We start from the raw sequence: 14,044 nt of genomic DNA, 5'->3' as shown, positions 1-14,044 counted from the left end.
GGCAATTTTTTAAAATTTAAATGTAAGGTCTATTCTATAACTTTACTTCGGATATACAGCGCAGGAATATTAAATAAATAAATTTTAGCTTCGAAGTAAGATACTTCATTTTACTCGATTTTTTTTGTGGTTGTATACATTTTTTATTAATTGTAATCAAGATAAAGTATTGAATAATTCATTTTTAAAATTTTTTAAAGGCCAAACTGATATCCCCTGAAATTTTTTAATGGTCATTTTAGTGTTCTATGGCTTAAATAATATTAATAAATGTGGGGTTCAACCTGTGGGCGCTCCAAGACCTTCATTTGGTTGCATAGTGTTGTCATTTAAAGTAGAAAAATATTCTACCCTCTGATTCCTACATGAAAATGAAGTAAATTAATTATGCGGTGAATCAACACTAAAACAATGTTTTACATAAATTAGTCTGTTCTGAATGTATTTTTATTTATTTTTAAATGTTTATCCCCCAAGGGGGTACCTTCAAGTGTCAGTAATATTATTGAAACATAGAAGGGGAGGGGGAACGATAAATAGCTCAAGGCCTCTTAAAACACTGTTGAATACTCTCCGTCCTCGGATTGGCCGGTGTCCTAGGGGTAGTGTGGGATTGTTAAAAACCACCGCCAATTCATCCAAGGATGTATTGGCAGTGGTTTTTAAGGATCCAAGTACCCTGTACAACACGAGAGCTTGAAAATATTTGTTTATATTAGAGGTGTTCCTTGGATCAATTGGCGATGGTTTTTAGCAATCCCACACTACCTCCGGGCCAATCCAAGGACGAAGGGTATTCAACCGTATTTTAAGAGGCCCTAAGCTATTTACCCCCACCCCCTTCCTTACCAATCCTCTCGATCCATTTCTTAGAAGATGGGTTTGAATTTAAAAAATTGCAAGGAAATTGTATTGCAATAATATTACTCACACTTGAAGATACTCCCTGGGGGATGGAATAAACAAATATGTTTTGACATTTGTCATAATTTATATTATGCGAATTTATAATGTGTTATTATTCATCATCAAGTTTGAACAAAATACGGGCAATTTTCCTAACTGGCAATTTTCCTCCAGGGGAATCTCCCACTGGCAATTTTCCCCAAGGAAGTTTTCCTAGTATCATTTTTTTTTTGTATATTTTATTTTATATGAGATAAATAAATTGAATTTATCTAAATTATTCATCACTAATCATTTCAACAATTTCATCACCAATACTCAGGATAAAAGGTTAAAAAAAGTGTAGTGTAATAACAATTATTCCCCCAAAAAAATGTTTGACCTTAAGATAAAACGTAGCCTAGGAAAGCCCTTACCATAGTAAAATTAAGTATCCGGCCATTCAAGCAAGAGTTAATTTGTAGGAAGAGTAGTAAAGTTCTCGTCCCTTAGATTGATAAGTCATAAACATAAAAAATAATCTTGCCGTATTCCTAAGAATGGAGCGATATTATAGCAGGGGTGTCCGCAGCAGGTGGGCTGGAGGGGCCTATAGCAACCCCCAAATTAAGGAATCTTTACTTTTTACTAGAAAATTATTTTTTTTTTTAAAATTCAATATTTGAAATTTAAATTAGTGTCGCTAATATTTTTCCCAAACAATTTAATTTTCTGAGAATATTCATGGATTTTTGAAATTTTTCTAATATTTTTGTACAAAATTTAATTTTTTGAGAATATCTATGGATTTTTCAAGTCTTCTCTGAAATAATTTAATATTTGAAATTTAATTTTTGATATTTTTTTTTGGAAAAAATTAATTTTTTGAAAATAGATAAGGATTTTTGAACTTTTTTTTCTCCTAAAAATGTAATTGTTTGTAAACAGTCGGGGATTTTTGAAATTTTTCTCCAAAAAAATTAATATTTGAAATTTAATTTCTGAAATATTTTTTAAAAAAATATTAAAAAATTTGTGCTCATTGGTGGATTTAGGGAAAAAGTTCCAAAAATTGTAAAATTTGAAATTTTTTTCCAAAAAGTTTATTTTTTTTGTGAATAGCTGTGAAATTTTGAAACTTTTTTCCACAAATTCAATATTTGAAACTTTTGGAAATAAATTTAAAAAAATCCTCCAGACGCCCCTGTAAATTTCCCAAACAAATCTGTCTAGACCGATTTTACATGACGTCATATATTTTACAAGTACAATGACGTTATACGTACTTTAAAGAATAATAGCTCGGATTAATTTTAATCCCACCGTCTTTTATATGTTTACAGTATTTGTTCTACAACTTATCGTGTACTTTTGAGATTTTTTTGAAAAAAATAAATGACAGTTCATTTAAAAAAAAAATGATATCTCATTATATATGAGACCGGAAAAAATCGGTCCATAAATTGACACCAAATCATAATCGGTCTACAAAGTGAGACCAAAAAAATCGATCAACGGTCTGGACCGAAAAATCGGTCCCAATCGGTCTAGAAAAAATCAATTAAGACCAAACCGAAAAATATAATTCGGTGCTGGACTGAGTCTCAACACTAGACAATAATAATAAATACACAATCAGGGAGATTACAATCACAAGATTAAGGTGTGAAAATATATCTTAGAAACCGGGAGTGATATTTTTAGTTACAACCGGAACATGATTTTTTATATTCTGAAGCTTTTATTATTGTATAGTTGTTGAGAAGGGAACATTTAATTCTAAAGTAACAACGCACTGTGCTCCTGAACGACGGAGAGTAACGATGAAGGGTTTCTCAGGAGTTATATTTGTAAGTCCTTGTTGAACATCATATGATTTAAAACTCTACTCATGAATCTTTTGTAGAGCACAAGGAGAAGGTGGAAAGAGACTTATGGTAATATTGCTTTAATTAAAGACATGCCGTTAATAATTTGGAGGTAGACAAATGTAAATTACATATCATGATGTGATTTTTATTAGCATAGATTCGAATATATCGTAATCGTAATACCGAACCATACTATAAATGTAAAAAAAGAAGAAATGAAGGGGAACAAATGTATGTAGCACTATTGTCCTACATACATTTGTTGTGTCTTGACGAGGTTGAAAGACACAAGCTATTCAATATCAGGAATCCAGGACGACCGAGAGAAAGAAGTAGAATGCCTGGAGGAATGAGACGATAAGGAGTTATATATAAATAAGTATATTATAGACATATTTGTTACTCGACACTACTCTGATAAATACATGAGAGTTACAGCTATTTTTACTATTAAGATAGAACAGTACTTTACATATACACATATTAAATAAGACTAAGAGGAGGGGAAGATGGAAGGAAAGAAGAACCTTTGTAGTGTCTCAAGACACTACAACATTCAGGACTATTATTTCCCTAGAGGCACCCTAAATGATAAAGTCATCTAGGTAAATCTTATAGGATATGTTTTAATTTGATCTTAAGTTTTGAATAACACTTTTCATTAGTTTAGTAAAAATTCTTGGTGTACTATTAGGGCCGAAACATAGCACGTTAAAATTTAAAAAATCTAATATTTCTTCCCATTTAAAGATAAGGAATATCCTGTGATCTTCGTGAATTAAGAAAGAATGGTAAGAATCTTTGAGGTCTATTAAACATAAGAAGAAATTTTCTTTGACCCACAGTTTTAATTGTTCAGGAGTTTCGAATTTAAACTTTGTTCTAACTATAAAGCAATAATTATTTTCCATCTCTTTTTGTCTTTACTGTTTAGAACAAATTTTTTTGAACATACTCTCAGCTGTAAAGGCGAGAGATCGTGAATGAGGGAAATTACCCCATTTTCAAGGAGGGAACATACTTCATTATCAATTAATAGTTTTACATTCTCATCTAGGCATGAATTTCTCATTACTATGTTGTTTTTGGGTACCTAACTAATAAATTGTAATTTTGGAGCATTGTTTTACTAATCTTAGCATTAAGTTACTAATAGTTTCCAGTTAAATAAGCAGTTGTTGGTTTTGCTTGCTTTATTTGAAAAGTAAATTTCTTTACACCATGAAAACCCCAAGCTTTTAAATAAGTTAATACCTTCTTTTATGTTTACTACGCTAAGTTTGTTGCAGAAGATGGAAGAAAAGATCGTCTTTCAGTAAAGGAAAAATGATTTTGGATTCTTTATGGGGGGATAAATACTGAGAATGACTCAACTCTTTTGTGATAATGATTGACGCTGGAATAATTTGCAGATTTCTTATTCCTCTGATGAAAATTGGGATTGTTCGACGCTGATGGTAAGAGAGGTTTCTATTGAGGGCAAGGTTTAAAACTTTCCTCGCAATTTCCTTTCGATATCTGTGTTGCGGATTGCGTAGTAATTTCCCAGTATTGTCCAGAGTGTCTCTTTTGAAGAAGACGACGGTTTTATTACATTATTTATCTAAGTTTGCTGTCAAGACCCCTCTCTTGTTATTTAGGATCATGGATTCTATCCTCCTTTTAGATTACATCCAATCCCATGGTCCCATCCAGCATTTTTTAGACATTGTACTAATTTATCCATTTTTTCTGTCCCCTTCTTCAACCTTCCCACTAGTTATGGGTGGGATGAGGTTAGTAGATTCTTAGCTTCCTTTAAATCTGACGCTAAGTAATTTTTTGGACTAAATCTGATATTTGAGTTCTTAGTTCTGTCAAGCCATCATAAGGTGAATGGTCTTATGGACGATCTCCAGGACTTATGCAGGATCGCCCAGTTCGTTAAATTGGCTTCTGCTCCATATTTAACTGTATCCGGGTAATCTTCCGGGATTGCTAGTTTTTTGTAGTTTTTTTTTTACTAAAAGAAAACCTTTTGCTAGTAATTTTTTTTAAATCAAAAGAGCTCAGCTTTGTTTCCGTTTATAGGAGTTCTTTTTGAACCATATCCATAATTTTGTCTGATAGATTAAAGTATGTAGCCAGAAGTGTGGGGTGACCTCCATAAAACATTTTGGAAGTGTTATGGGAAGTGCAAATGGAAGCATCGGTTGAGATGGTTCTATTAAAGGTATAGTTATTACTGATGTTGCAGTTTCGCCAGGTTTAGTATTTGGTGGGGCAACTTCTTCTGACTCTTTGTATGATGTTTCCGATTCAGAGATTGCCGGAGGGCTTCTGATGTTGTGAGATACAATTCTTTGATTGATGAATTGCTCTTCTAATCTCATTTAATATTCACCCAAGGTAATTTGTACTAAGTTGATGTCTATTTAGTTTATTTAAAAAAAAAAAAGAAGAGACTAAAAAAATGTGAACGTCCAATATGATGCAGTGGTTCCCAAACTTCTATAAGTTTGGCCCTTAAAATATGCGGCTAGACAATGTACAATTTAAAATTTGGATTCCATTTTATACAAATATATGACTTAAGGGCATATAACCCCTATAATGTTCAACCGAGAGAACTACTAAATCCTACCTTCCATACCTTAAATGTCCACTCTTTGCCTAGAGTCCTTTAATATGTACATCATACATAAAGTTACTGTATTATTATCACGTCGTTATATGTATTGGATCACGCAACCTTTCTTCGAAAAAGAAACAGAAAAAAGGCCAGAAATCATCTTATTGTTAGCCAAACAAGTCAATCATACCAACCGCTTTTATATCTTATATACTCGCAGACCATCACTGTTATATTATTTCTTCACCATTTTTGAAATAAATTACATATTATTAAAATCTACATAGTATTTTATTCGATACTGTACTATAATATTGTTCCGTGTTCAAGCGCGGATTAATGCACAAGCTTTCCTAGGCTGCATCCTAGGGGCCCCACGTGTGACGGGTCCCTTGAATTGGTCAGACTATTTTTAGAAATATAATAAAAAAATGGACCTGTGAAAAAACCTGATTCCTAAACATGCTTATTGGGATTTGATTTATCATTCTTCCATCACAATGACTTTAATCTACTAACACCTGCATGTTCAATTTTACAACGGTAAAATGTTGTAATCAACAACCACCACGTGTTTTCACATCATTTCGTAAGTAATCAATTACAGTCCATTTTATATTTGTCATCCTTGGCACTCAGAAACGTAGAAACGTGCAGCGGCAAACAGAAACAAGCAATTATTAATGAAGATTCCAAAGCTAACAGGGTATTTTAAGCCTGGTAGTTGTCAGGGTCAAGATGTGGAGGTGCATGACACTGACCTCCCTACCGTGCCTCGTCCTTGTCTTTGCTTGCAAATGAGGAGTGTGTCGAGGGATCGAGAACAGAACCGGCAGACACAGTGGGTTGTGCTTCTGGTGTCCATGATGGGCTAACCCCGCAGATCTCTCCGTGAGTGTTTCACCTGTTGCTGCAGAGAGTGCACAAGACAGCTTCAATCCCGCTAACGTTAACTGGAGCTCGGATCTTGTGTGCTGGTAGACAATTGATGAACATATGAAGAAATACTGGATTAAAATGGGACCTGAAACATGTCAGAATAAAGATGCAGATGTGGCTGCATCTGAAAGACAACAAAAACACCAAAAAAGTTACTAATCTAAAACTTTGTTTACAAGGAAATTAGCAAATAGCGAAAGTGTGGAAAGAGAATGGTTGCTGTATTCCCCTAAAAAGGATCTATATTTTGTTTCGCTTGCAAATTATTGAGTGACAGTAATTTTCAGTCAGCTTTCACGACTGACTATAGTGACTGGAAGAACGCAACCGCGCGCATCGCTGAGCATGAAGGATGGAAGAGCCACAAAAGGTCATGGTAGCCCATGTTACACGCTGTGCTGATGCTGGATGCATTGACACTGAAGTAAAGAAACAATTTGACAGTGGATGTGAATACTGGACGGAAGTTTTACAGAGGGTGGTTAAGTTTTTGGCGTTTTTCAAACTCAAGCATAATTTATAAACTTTTCATTTATTATGTATTATATATCCTTCAGTTGAGGTATACTCTAAAATTTTAATATATTCAAAATTCAATAACGCCCTCTTCTGTAGCTTCGTATTGAAAGTACTTTCAATATCTGGCACATATAGTCTGGGCTCCCTTTGCTCTCTAATCCGTCTACAGAAATGAGAATTTCCTTAGCAGATCAGTATTAGCTGTCCCAAATTCCAATTTAACCTCATGAGTTTCCATAAATTTCTCCTCGTTCGGAGAGCCACCAACAAATTATTGGGTGAAGGATTTAAAGATGGGACCTTGAAGTTTGAAGCCTTGCCAGATTTAAAAAAACCTCAATTCCTCCTCCTCAAGGACCTTCTGGTGAATTTTAGAATGGAACTCCTCCAAAACATGGCGACGGGAATGTTACAGTAGATATCCTTCGACTCCCATACATTCATCGTATCTTTATAAAATAAATAAACTATATTTAATAGTTATTTATTAATACTAAAATTAGTAGAACATAATATATTCTAATTTCTACACTTGTGAGTTGTGACTCAACTTTAGCTATTTTTTTGTATAAATTCACGAATATATTCTATTTTATAGCTAGTAGCTAGAGTTGAAGATGGCGGACAAAAAAACTTAACTATCAGTTATGACGAATCCTTTTTCTCCTGTATATTGTTTTTGCCCTCCTTTCTCTACTTGGTTTAAAGCTTTAGAAAGAATGAATGTATATGGTTTCCAACGATCACATTTTGTACATGTACGTCCATATGTCTGAATCACATTTAGTGGGAGTCCCCGGAGCAGATCCTCCACTTCTCCAATCCAATCCTTGTAGACAAAATTTGATTTGGGAATACCATTTCTCATAGTACAAGATTGGTCAAATTTTCATACGCAGATTCGTCCATTGATGAACACCCATCCTGGATTCCAGATTTCACTCTCAAGAAAGAATTACTCTTGACACTTTTTGAGTTCTACCATCTTTACTTTATCCTTCTTTGTTCTTTTCTAGTTATATATGTATGGTTCTTTAACTATTGAATAAATTGATCTTATAAGATCAATTTAATAAGGGGCTGTATCTTTAAACTCATTCGTCATTACATAAGTCCGATTATTTTATTTATATTAAGTTAAGTAAGACGATTCCTACACCGGACGAGCTTTAGTCAAGGTGCATTTTCCCAGAGAGAGTAAGACCGCGACAAATTTTGCAAATGGCAAGCTTTCTTAGATCCCCTTAAATATACACAAAAATCAGGCGAGGAAGAACTGTACACAACAAAAAGGGGAGAGGCGCAAATTGTGCATATCAGCGAACCAACCTTAAGGCCGAAAACTTAGGAAGCTCAGCTGCTCTCCTCCAAAACATTCTTTCAATTGTCAGTACTATCACACAAATTTTCGATTGTTTTTTTTTATCATACCGTCAGTTCATATTTTTTGAATCTATGATGATAACAATGGAAGTCAGCTTTTTGACTGACGATGTAACGCAATGGATTCATTTGTCATAGACTTGCTGCTAGGAAGACACAAGAATCCCTTGTTGATCCTTCCTCGCATATACCAATCTATATATTGACCATCTTATTCTTCCTTAATGTTGAATGAAGTGGTGACGGCAGTGTTGTCAGCTGGGATTAAACAAAAACCGCTAAAAAATAGATTAAATAATAATAATAATGACGTATTACAGACTTTTTACAATTGATAGTTCCTCTAGAGCAGGGGGGTCAAACTCATTTCACATTGTGGGCCACATACGAGTGTTATGTATAAAAGTTGCAATGTCTGTACGAGTTGCAACCTGTATAAGCATATTGTACAAGTTGCAATTTATCCGTCTTAAAAATGCATTATTTAATTACAACATTTGTAACTTTAATTACCAACTATTAATTAATACCATCATTTCATTTTCATGCATTAAAATGAATTAAAAACTGTGGGCATTTGAACTTTATAATTTGCCGCAAAATACTAATATTAAAATAGTAAAAAATTACAGCATTAATTCATCGATCATCCATGAAATATTCAATTATTGCATGATCCTCCTTCCAAGTATTGTAAATCCTCCATTTAAAATTATTCATCTTATTTTTAGGTTGCAAAATGTAGAATCCCCTAATGCAAGTAGTAATTTGTACACAATATATACATATATATTTACTTCAACCAGCGGCGATAATCAAGGCCTATAAAGGTCGACTCATATTTAGTGTTTATATAATATAAGAATGATCAAAAGTAATGCATTTAAGATATGAATATTAAAATAACGCGACAGTGCAAAGAAAAAATTAACGTAATAAAATAAACCCCAAACGTGCGTCACACAAAAAAATAATTATCTAAAAACCGCTTGAGGTCAGCCTCACTTCCCTTGCCAAAGCATACAGGTATATAATTCCAAAGACTAGTCGATCTGTAATAAAAACTATGGTTAACAATGTCAATATTTGGTTTTGGGAGGTACGTGGTGTTGTGAGCATGGAGTCTCGTTTCGTGGAAGAAGTAGCCTTTATTTAGTATTATCCAGGGTGTGGGAAACAGGCAGGTATATCTTTTTGTTTAAAATTCGATGGAACGTAATAACATCCTTAATAGCACGTCTATGATACAAAGGGATGAATCCAAGTCTTTTGATTCGGCATTGATAGCCGTCGTTATCTCCAAATGAAAGAAAAAACAAAACAAACCTAGCTTTCACTTTTTCTAAGGACTTAATAAGGTAGTTTCTGTAAGGATTCCAAATCTCAGATCCCTACATTAAAATCGGGAGGACAGAGAGTTTATAAAGTTTTACCATAAAAAAAGGATCACGAGTTTTGAAGCTTCTTTTAATAATTCCCAAGTTTTGATTGGCCTTCCCTGTAATGTAGTGTATATGCCTCTTAAATCTCAGATCACGAGAGATGTAAATTAATAAGTTTAAGTAATCATTTACCACCTTAAGACTTGGGTGGATAAACTCTTTTTTTTTTTTTTTAAAGGGAGTTAACTTGAAATAGAATTAAAGAAGCAGAGAAAATGAAGTAATAATTTCTGTCGAAAAGTTCAAATTACTTTGTTGCTGTAGTATAAACAAAGGAAATATTGAAATCAAAAGAAAAGGATATATCAAATAACGCTTTTTATTGCCCTCAAGTCTAAATTTTTTGGAATCGTTTAACATACCTACTCTTATATACCAAGGTTAATACAAAGCCATATCAGAAGATTTACGTTATAATATTTCAGCGCCCCCTTGTGACAGCTATCAAATGCCCTAAAAAGAACTTGAAAACATTAAATGGATACAAAAGAAATAATTTTATTGAGCTTATATACACGATTAATTGTTATAAACAAATTGAATAATTACTAAAAAAACCATTTCTTTAATTTACTTTAGTTTGCATACACATTTTTCGGCTTCCGAAAGTGGAAAGAAGCAATTCTATTTTCTTTGACAACACTATCACACTTTTTTTTATACACTAGATCAACATATGATCAACTTAGTAGAATTTGATACCTTAATTCAAAATATGGCCTTATTTGTTCTTACAGAGCTTCATGGCCTTCAGAAAAAGGCCATACATCATACTGAGATAACTTGAGCTATCTTTGTTTAAAGTGGAAGATAGGTGCTTTTTATTCAGAGGCTCATAGCTTCAAGACGAATAGATTCAAAAAGTTTAAAAGCCTTTCATTGAATAGCTAAAAGTATGAACTTTAATTTAAAAAAAAGAGCCTCCCAAAAATGCTCTAAATCGTTGTCAATTTGAGATAAAGCCACGACAATTTTTTTCAAGGATTAAACTATTTTTGAATTGATCTCACAATAAAAGTCCATATTTATTGGTATGCCCCAGCTAGAAGAGATAGGAAAAAAAAGAGAGAAGAAGAAAAGAAATAGAAAAAAGAAAAAGGGCTCCGTTGAATGTACGTCTTTTGGAATCCCTCACTCTCTACGGGTATGCAACGAGTCATCTTGTGTCCATGGAGCCAGAAATAATTTATTTATACAGGTTGAGACATGAGGCTTAATTTTATAACAAACTGTATAATATATCTTTTCTTTGTCTCTCTCTTTGTTTCTATCTCTTTTCTTCTTTTTCATACTTTCAGCTATCCAATGAGATACTTTTAAATTTTTTGAATCTATTTGTCTTGAAGCTATGAGCCTTTGAATAAAAAAAAATCCAATTTAAACAAAGATAACTCGAGTTATAAGTATGATGCAGACCTTTTAAAAATTGTTTTAGAATTATGGAATATTCGGCTTTAAAATATATTAACATAATTTATCCCTATCTTCAACACCTAGGACATAAATCAACTTTGAACCTTAAAAATAACAAAAAATATATATTCTTTTTCTCAAGTCCACGAGGCTTTGAGAGAAAAAATAAGGCCAGATTTGGAATCAGGAGATCAAACTCTATTTAATATAGCATATACTATTTATGTACCATTTTTGCTGTTGGACAGTGTAATAGCAGTTTGCATTGGTAAATGTATATGTATTTTTATCTTAACATACTTAGACACAGTGAAATATAAAATTTTATGACATTTGGCGACATATATATGTAGACGACTTAATTACTAGAACCTCTATTTCAGTCATTTAGTTTACATTTTTTTAAATTTTTTTGAGTTGATTGACATAAGATTTGAATAAAGCCTCTATTTTTGCAAATTCACCCAAACAATTCTTGTCAAAATAGATTAATCGGACGACATATAATTCCTCAAAGAATCTTAACTGAAGTCAATTCTCGATGGTTTTATTGGCCTAAAGGGGGATTTTGGATTGTGAAGACTTGCAACCTAAAATTTGTATCTTATCTGAATTAAAAACTGAAGAGAGGAACCTTTCTAATCACTTAAACTTTGATTCTGCCTCCCGAATTTTGACATTTTTTCATTCAACTTCTTCTTTAATTCTTTTATTTCTGCTTCATAGACTCCTTTTTAGATTTGTAGGTTTGTAATAGTATTCTTTCGATGTTTTACCTCAAGATAAATATCTGTAATATATACAATTATTATAATTAAAAGATTACCATTATAAGAAGTTTCATCTTCAGTTGTTGATGAAATTAGAGTCATGTCCACTAAATCTATTTCTCCATTTTTGGAAGTACAAATAAGAAGTACAGTATGTTTGATCCTGAAAAGTTGCTTGACATTTCCTTAATTATTAATTTTACTTACCATCATCATTGTTCCCCAGAATGAAAATTGATTTGTGGGAGTTTTTGGTGAGCCTTAGAACTTAGGTTTTTAGATGTTTAAACAATTTTGGAATTGTTTGAGAGTTGGAATTCTTTATGAATTAATGTTCCTAAAAATGTTTAGAGCCCAACCGATAATTATCTCATGGTTTCCAAAGATTTCTTTCCAATTTTAGGACCCATTGCCTTCGAAGGAATATCTCCCTTAGAAATGAAAAAAATGTAATCCCATCAGCTCCAAAACGATTCCTGCAATCCACGGCACAACCAGAGGGCATACGAGGGCATATTTTAACAAAATATATCGCCTTTGTAGAGTTCTTCACCTAAAATGTAGTATTATATTTTGAATGTTTTGGGACCTGACTCAAGCGCATGAGGAAGCCAGTGGATAGCCTACTTATATAACTCTACTTGTAGGGCTCTGGGTTAATAGAAATACAAGGTTAGGCCATCATGTATTCGGGCTTGCTAGAATTTTCAATTTGATGTGTCGTACCGACTGCTGGGCAAGAACGACAGATTTGAACAAAATACGCAACCAATCATAGTCTATGACTTCACTATTGCTAGAATTTTCAATATAATGTGTCCTACCGACTACCGGGCAACCAAACAGATTCATACACTTTGACGTCAACATTAAAAAGCGTGGTGGAAGTCAAAAATCTGTCGTACACACGTTATAGTATAGCCTTATATTTATATTTTCCTTGCATATATATGTTAACAACATAGATGGCGCTTCAAACCTTTTTATGTTTCTCACTGTATTTTAAATTTTACTATACTTTTCTTTATGAAACACTTCAGTTTTTATAAAAGTATAGGATGATTCAGTACAAAATGCGTGTATTAAAAACTATGAATATTTTCCAGTCTTTTGGTCAACCAACTTTTCACTTGTAAAAATATCCCTGGCTCTTGCTCTGTATAATCAATAATTATATGTATTTTATCTCTATGTACATACAATACGTACTCACAATTTGTTACCAAGACATTCTGAATCAACAGCTGTCCAATATTGTTATTCTAGATATTTCCTCTTTTGTCAGGGATTAATTCCGTTTTAGGCCATTTCTTCTTTGTTGTAAATTCGTTCATGTGTACAAATACATATATGAACATATGATGTGGTTATTGAGACGCAATTACATATAGCTAACATCGTTATACTATTAAGAATATTTATCAACACCTGTTGGTAAGTGGAAAGTTGGATTCGAGTATTACTCTAAACAAACAAAGAAAAAATAGAAGGTAATTTTACTAAAGTCAACAATTTTTTGAAAATTAATCGAATTCGGCCGAAATATTAATTGAAAACTGGACTAAACTTGAACACCAATGAGGAAAACTCGAAATAATCGAGTATAGAATAACTTCATTTTTATTACGATAAGTAATAAAAAAAGCAGTTGAATGGAATTTCTACTGCTACCCTGCATTGAATGATCACAAGATCCGTGGAAGTGGTGGAACAGTGTAAGAAAAAAGGCCTTTCTAAGCAAGCCACTTATCCATTCCATCAACTTCGTTCCCGTGAGAGAGAGAGGGTATTTTATACATCTGGAGAAATATATAAGAAATAGAGTGATGCGACAGAAATGTTAATAACTATACATGACAATCAAATCAATTTAATAGGTCATACTCATAAGCTAAATAAACAAAAATATTATCTGCAAGCTGGCGTGACAGTATGTACTATGCTTAAGCTAGTTGTTTAATAAAATGCATCATGCTGAGAATAATTTTCACAAGCCTTCTATGTGAGTAAAATACACCTATATATTAAATAGTATAATCCTTCCGGGAGCTGTATTATTTTGCCAAAAGACTGGTACTCTCTTTCACTTTGTTTATAAACTAATATGCAAGGTTTTATGATCAAATCGGTACATTTTCCAAAAATCTTTAAATTAATCATCACTGAGGCCATATTTTTTAGTGGATTTACTTGAAAATACGCCTGAATTGT

The sequence above is a fragment of the Lepeophtheirus salmonis genome, chromosome 5, assembly GCF_016086655.4.
Source record: "Lepeophtheirus salmonis chromosome 5, UVic_Lsal_1.4, whole genome shotgun sequence".
NCBI classification, from domain to species: domain Eukaryota; kingdom Metazoa; phylum Arthropoda; class Copepoda; order Siphonostomatoida; family Caligidae; genus Lepeophtheirus; species Lepeophtheirus salmonis.
The sequence above is the reverse complement of the archived record's forward strand: the minus strand, read 5'-3'. Positions refer to the sequence as shown.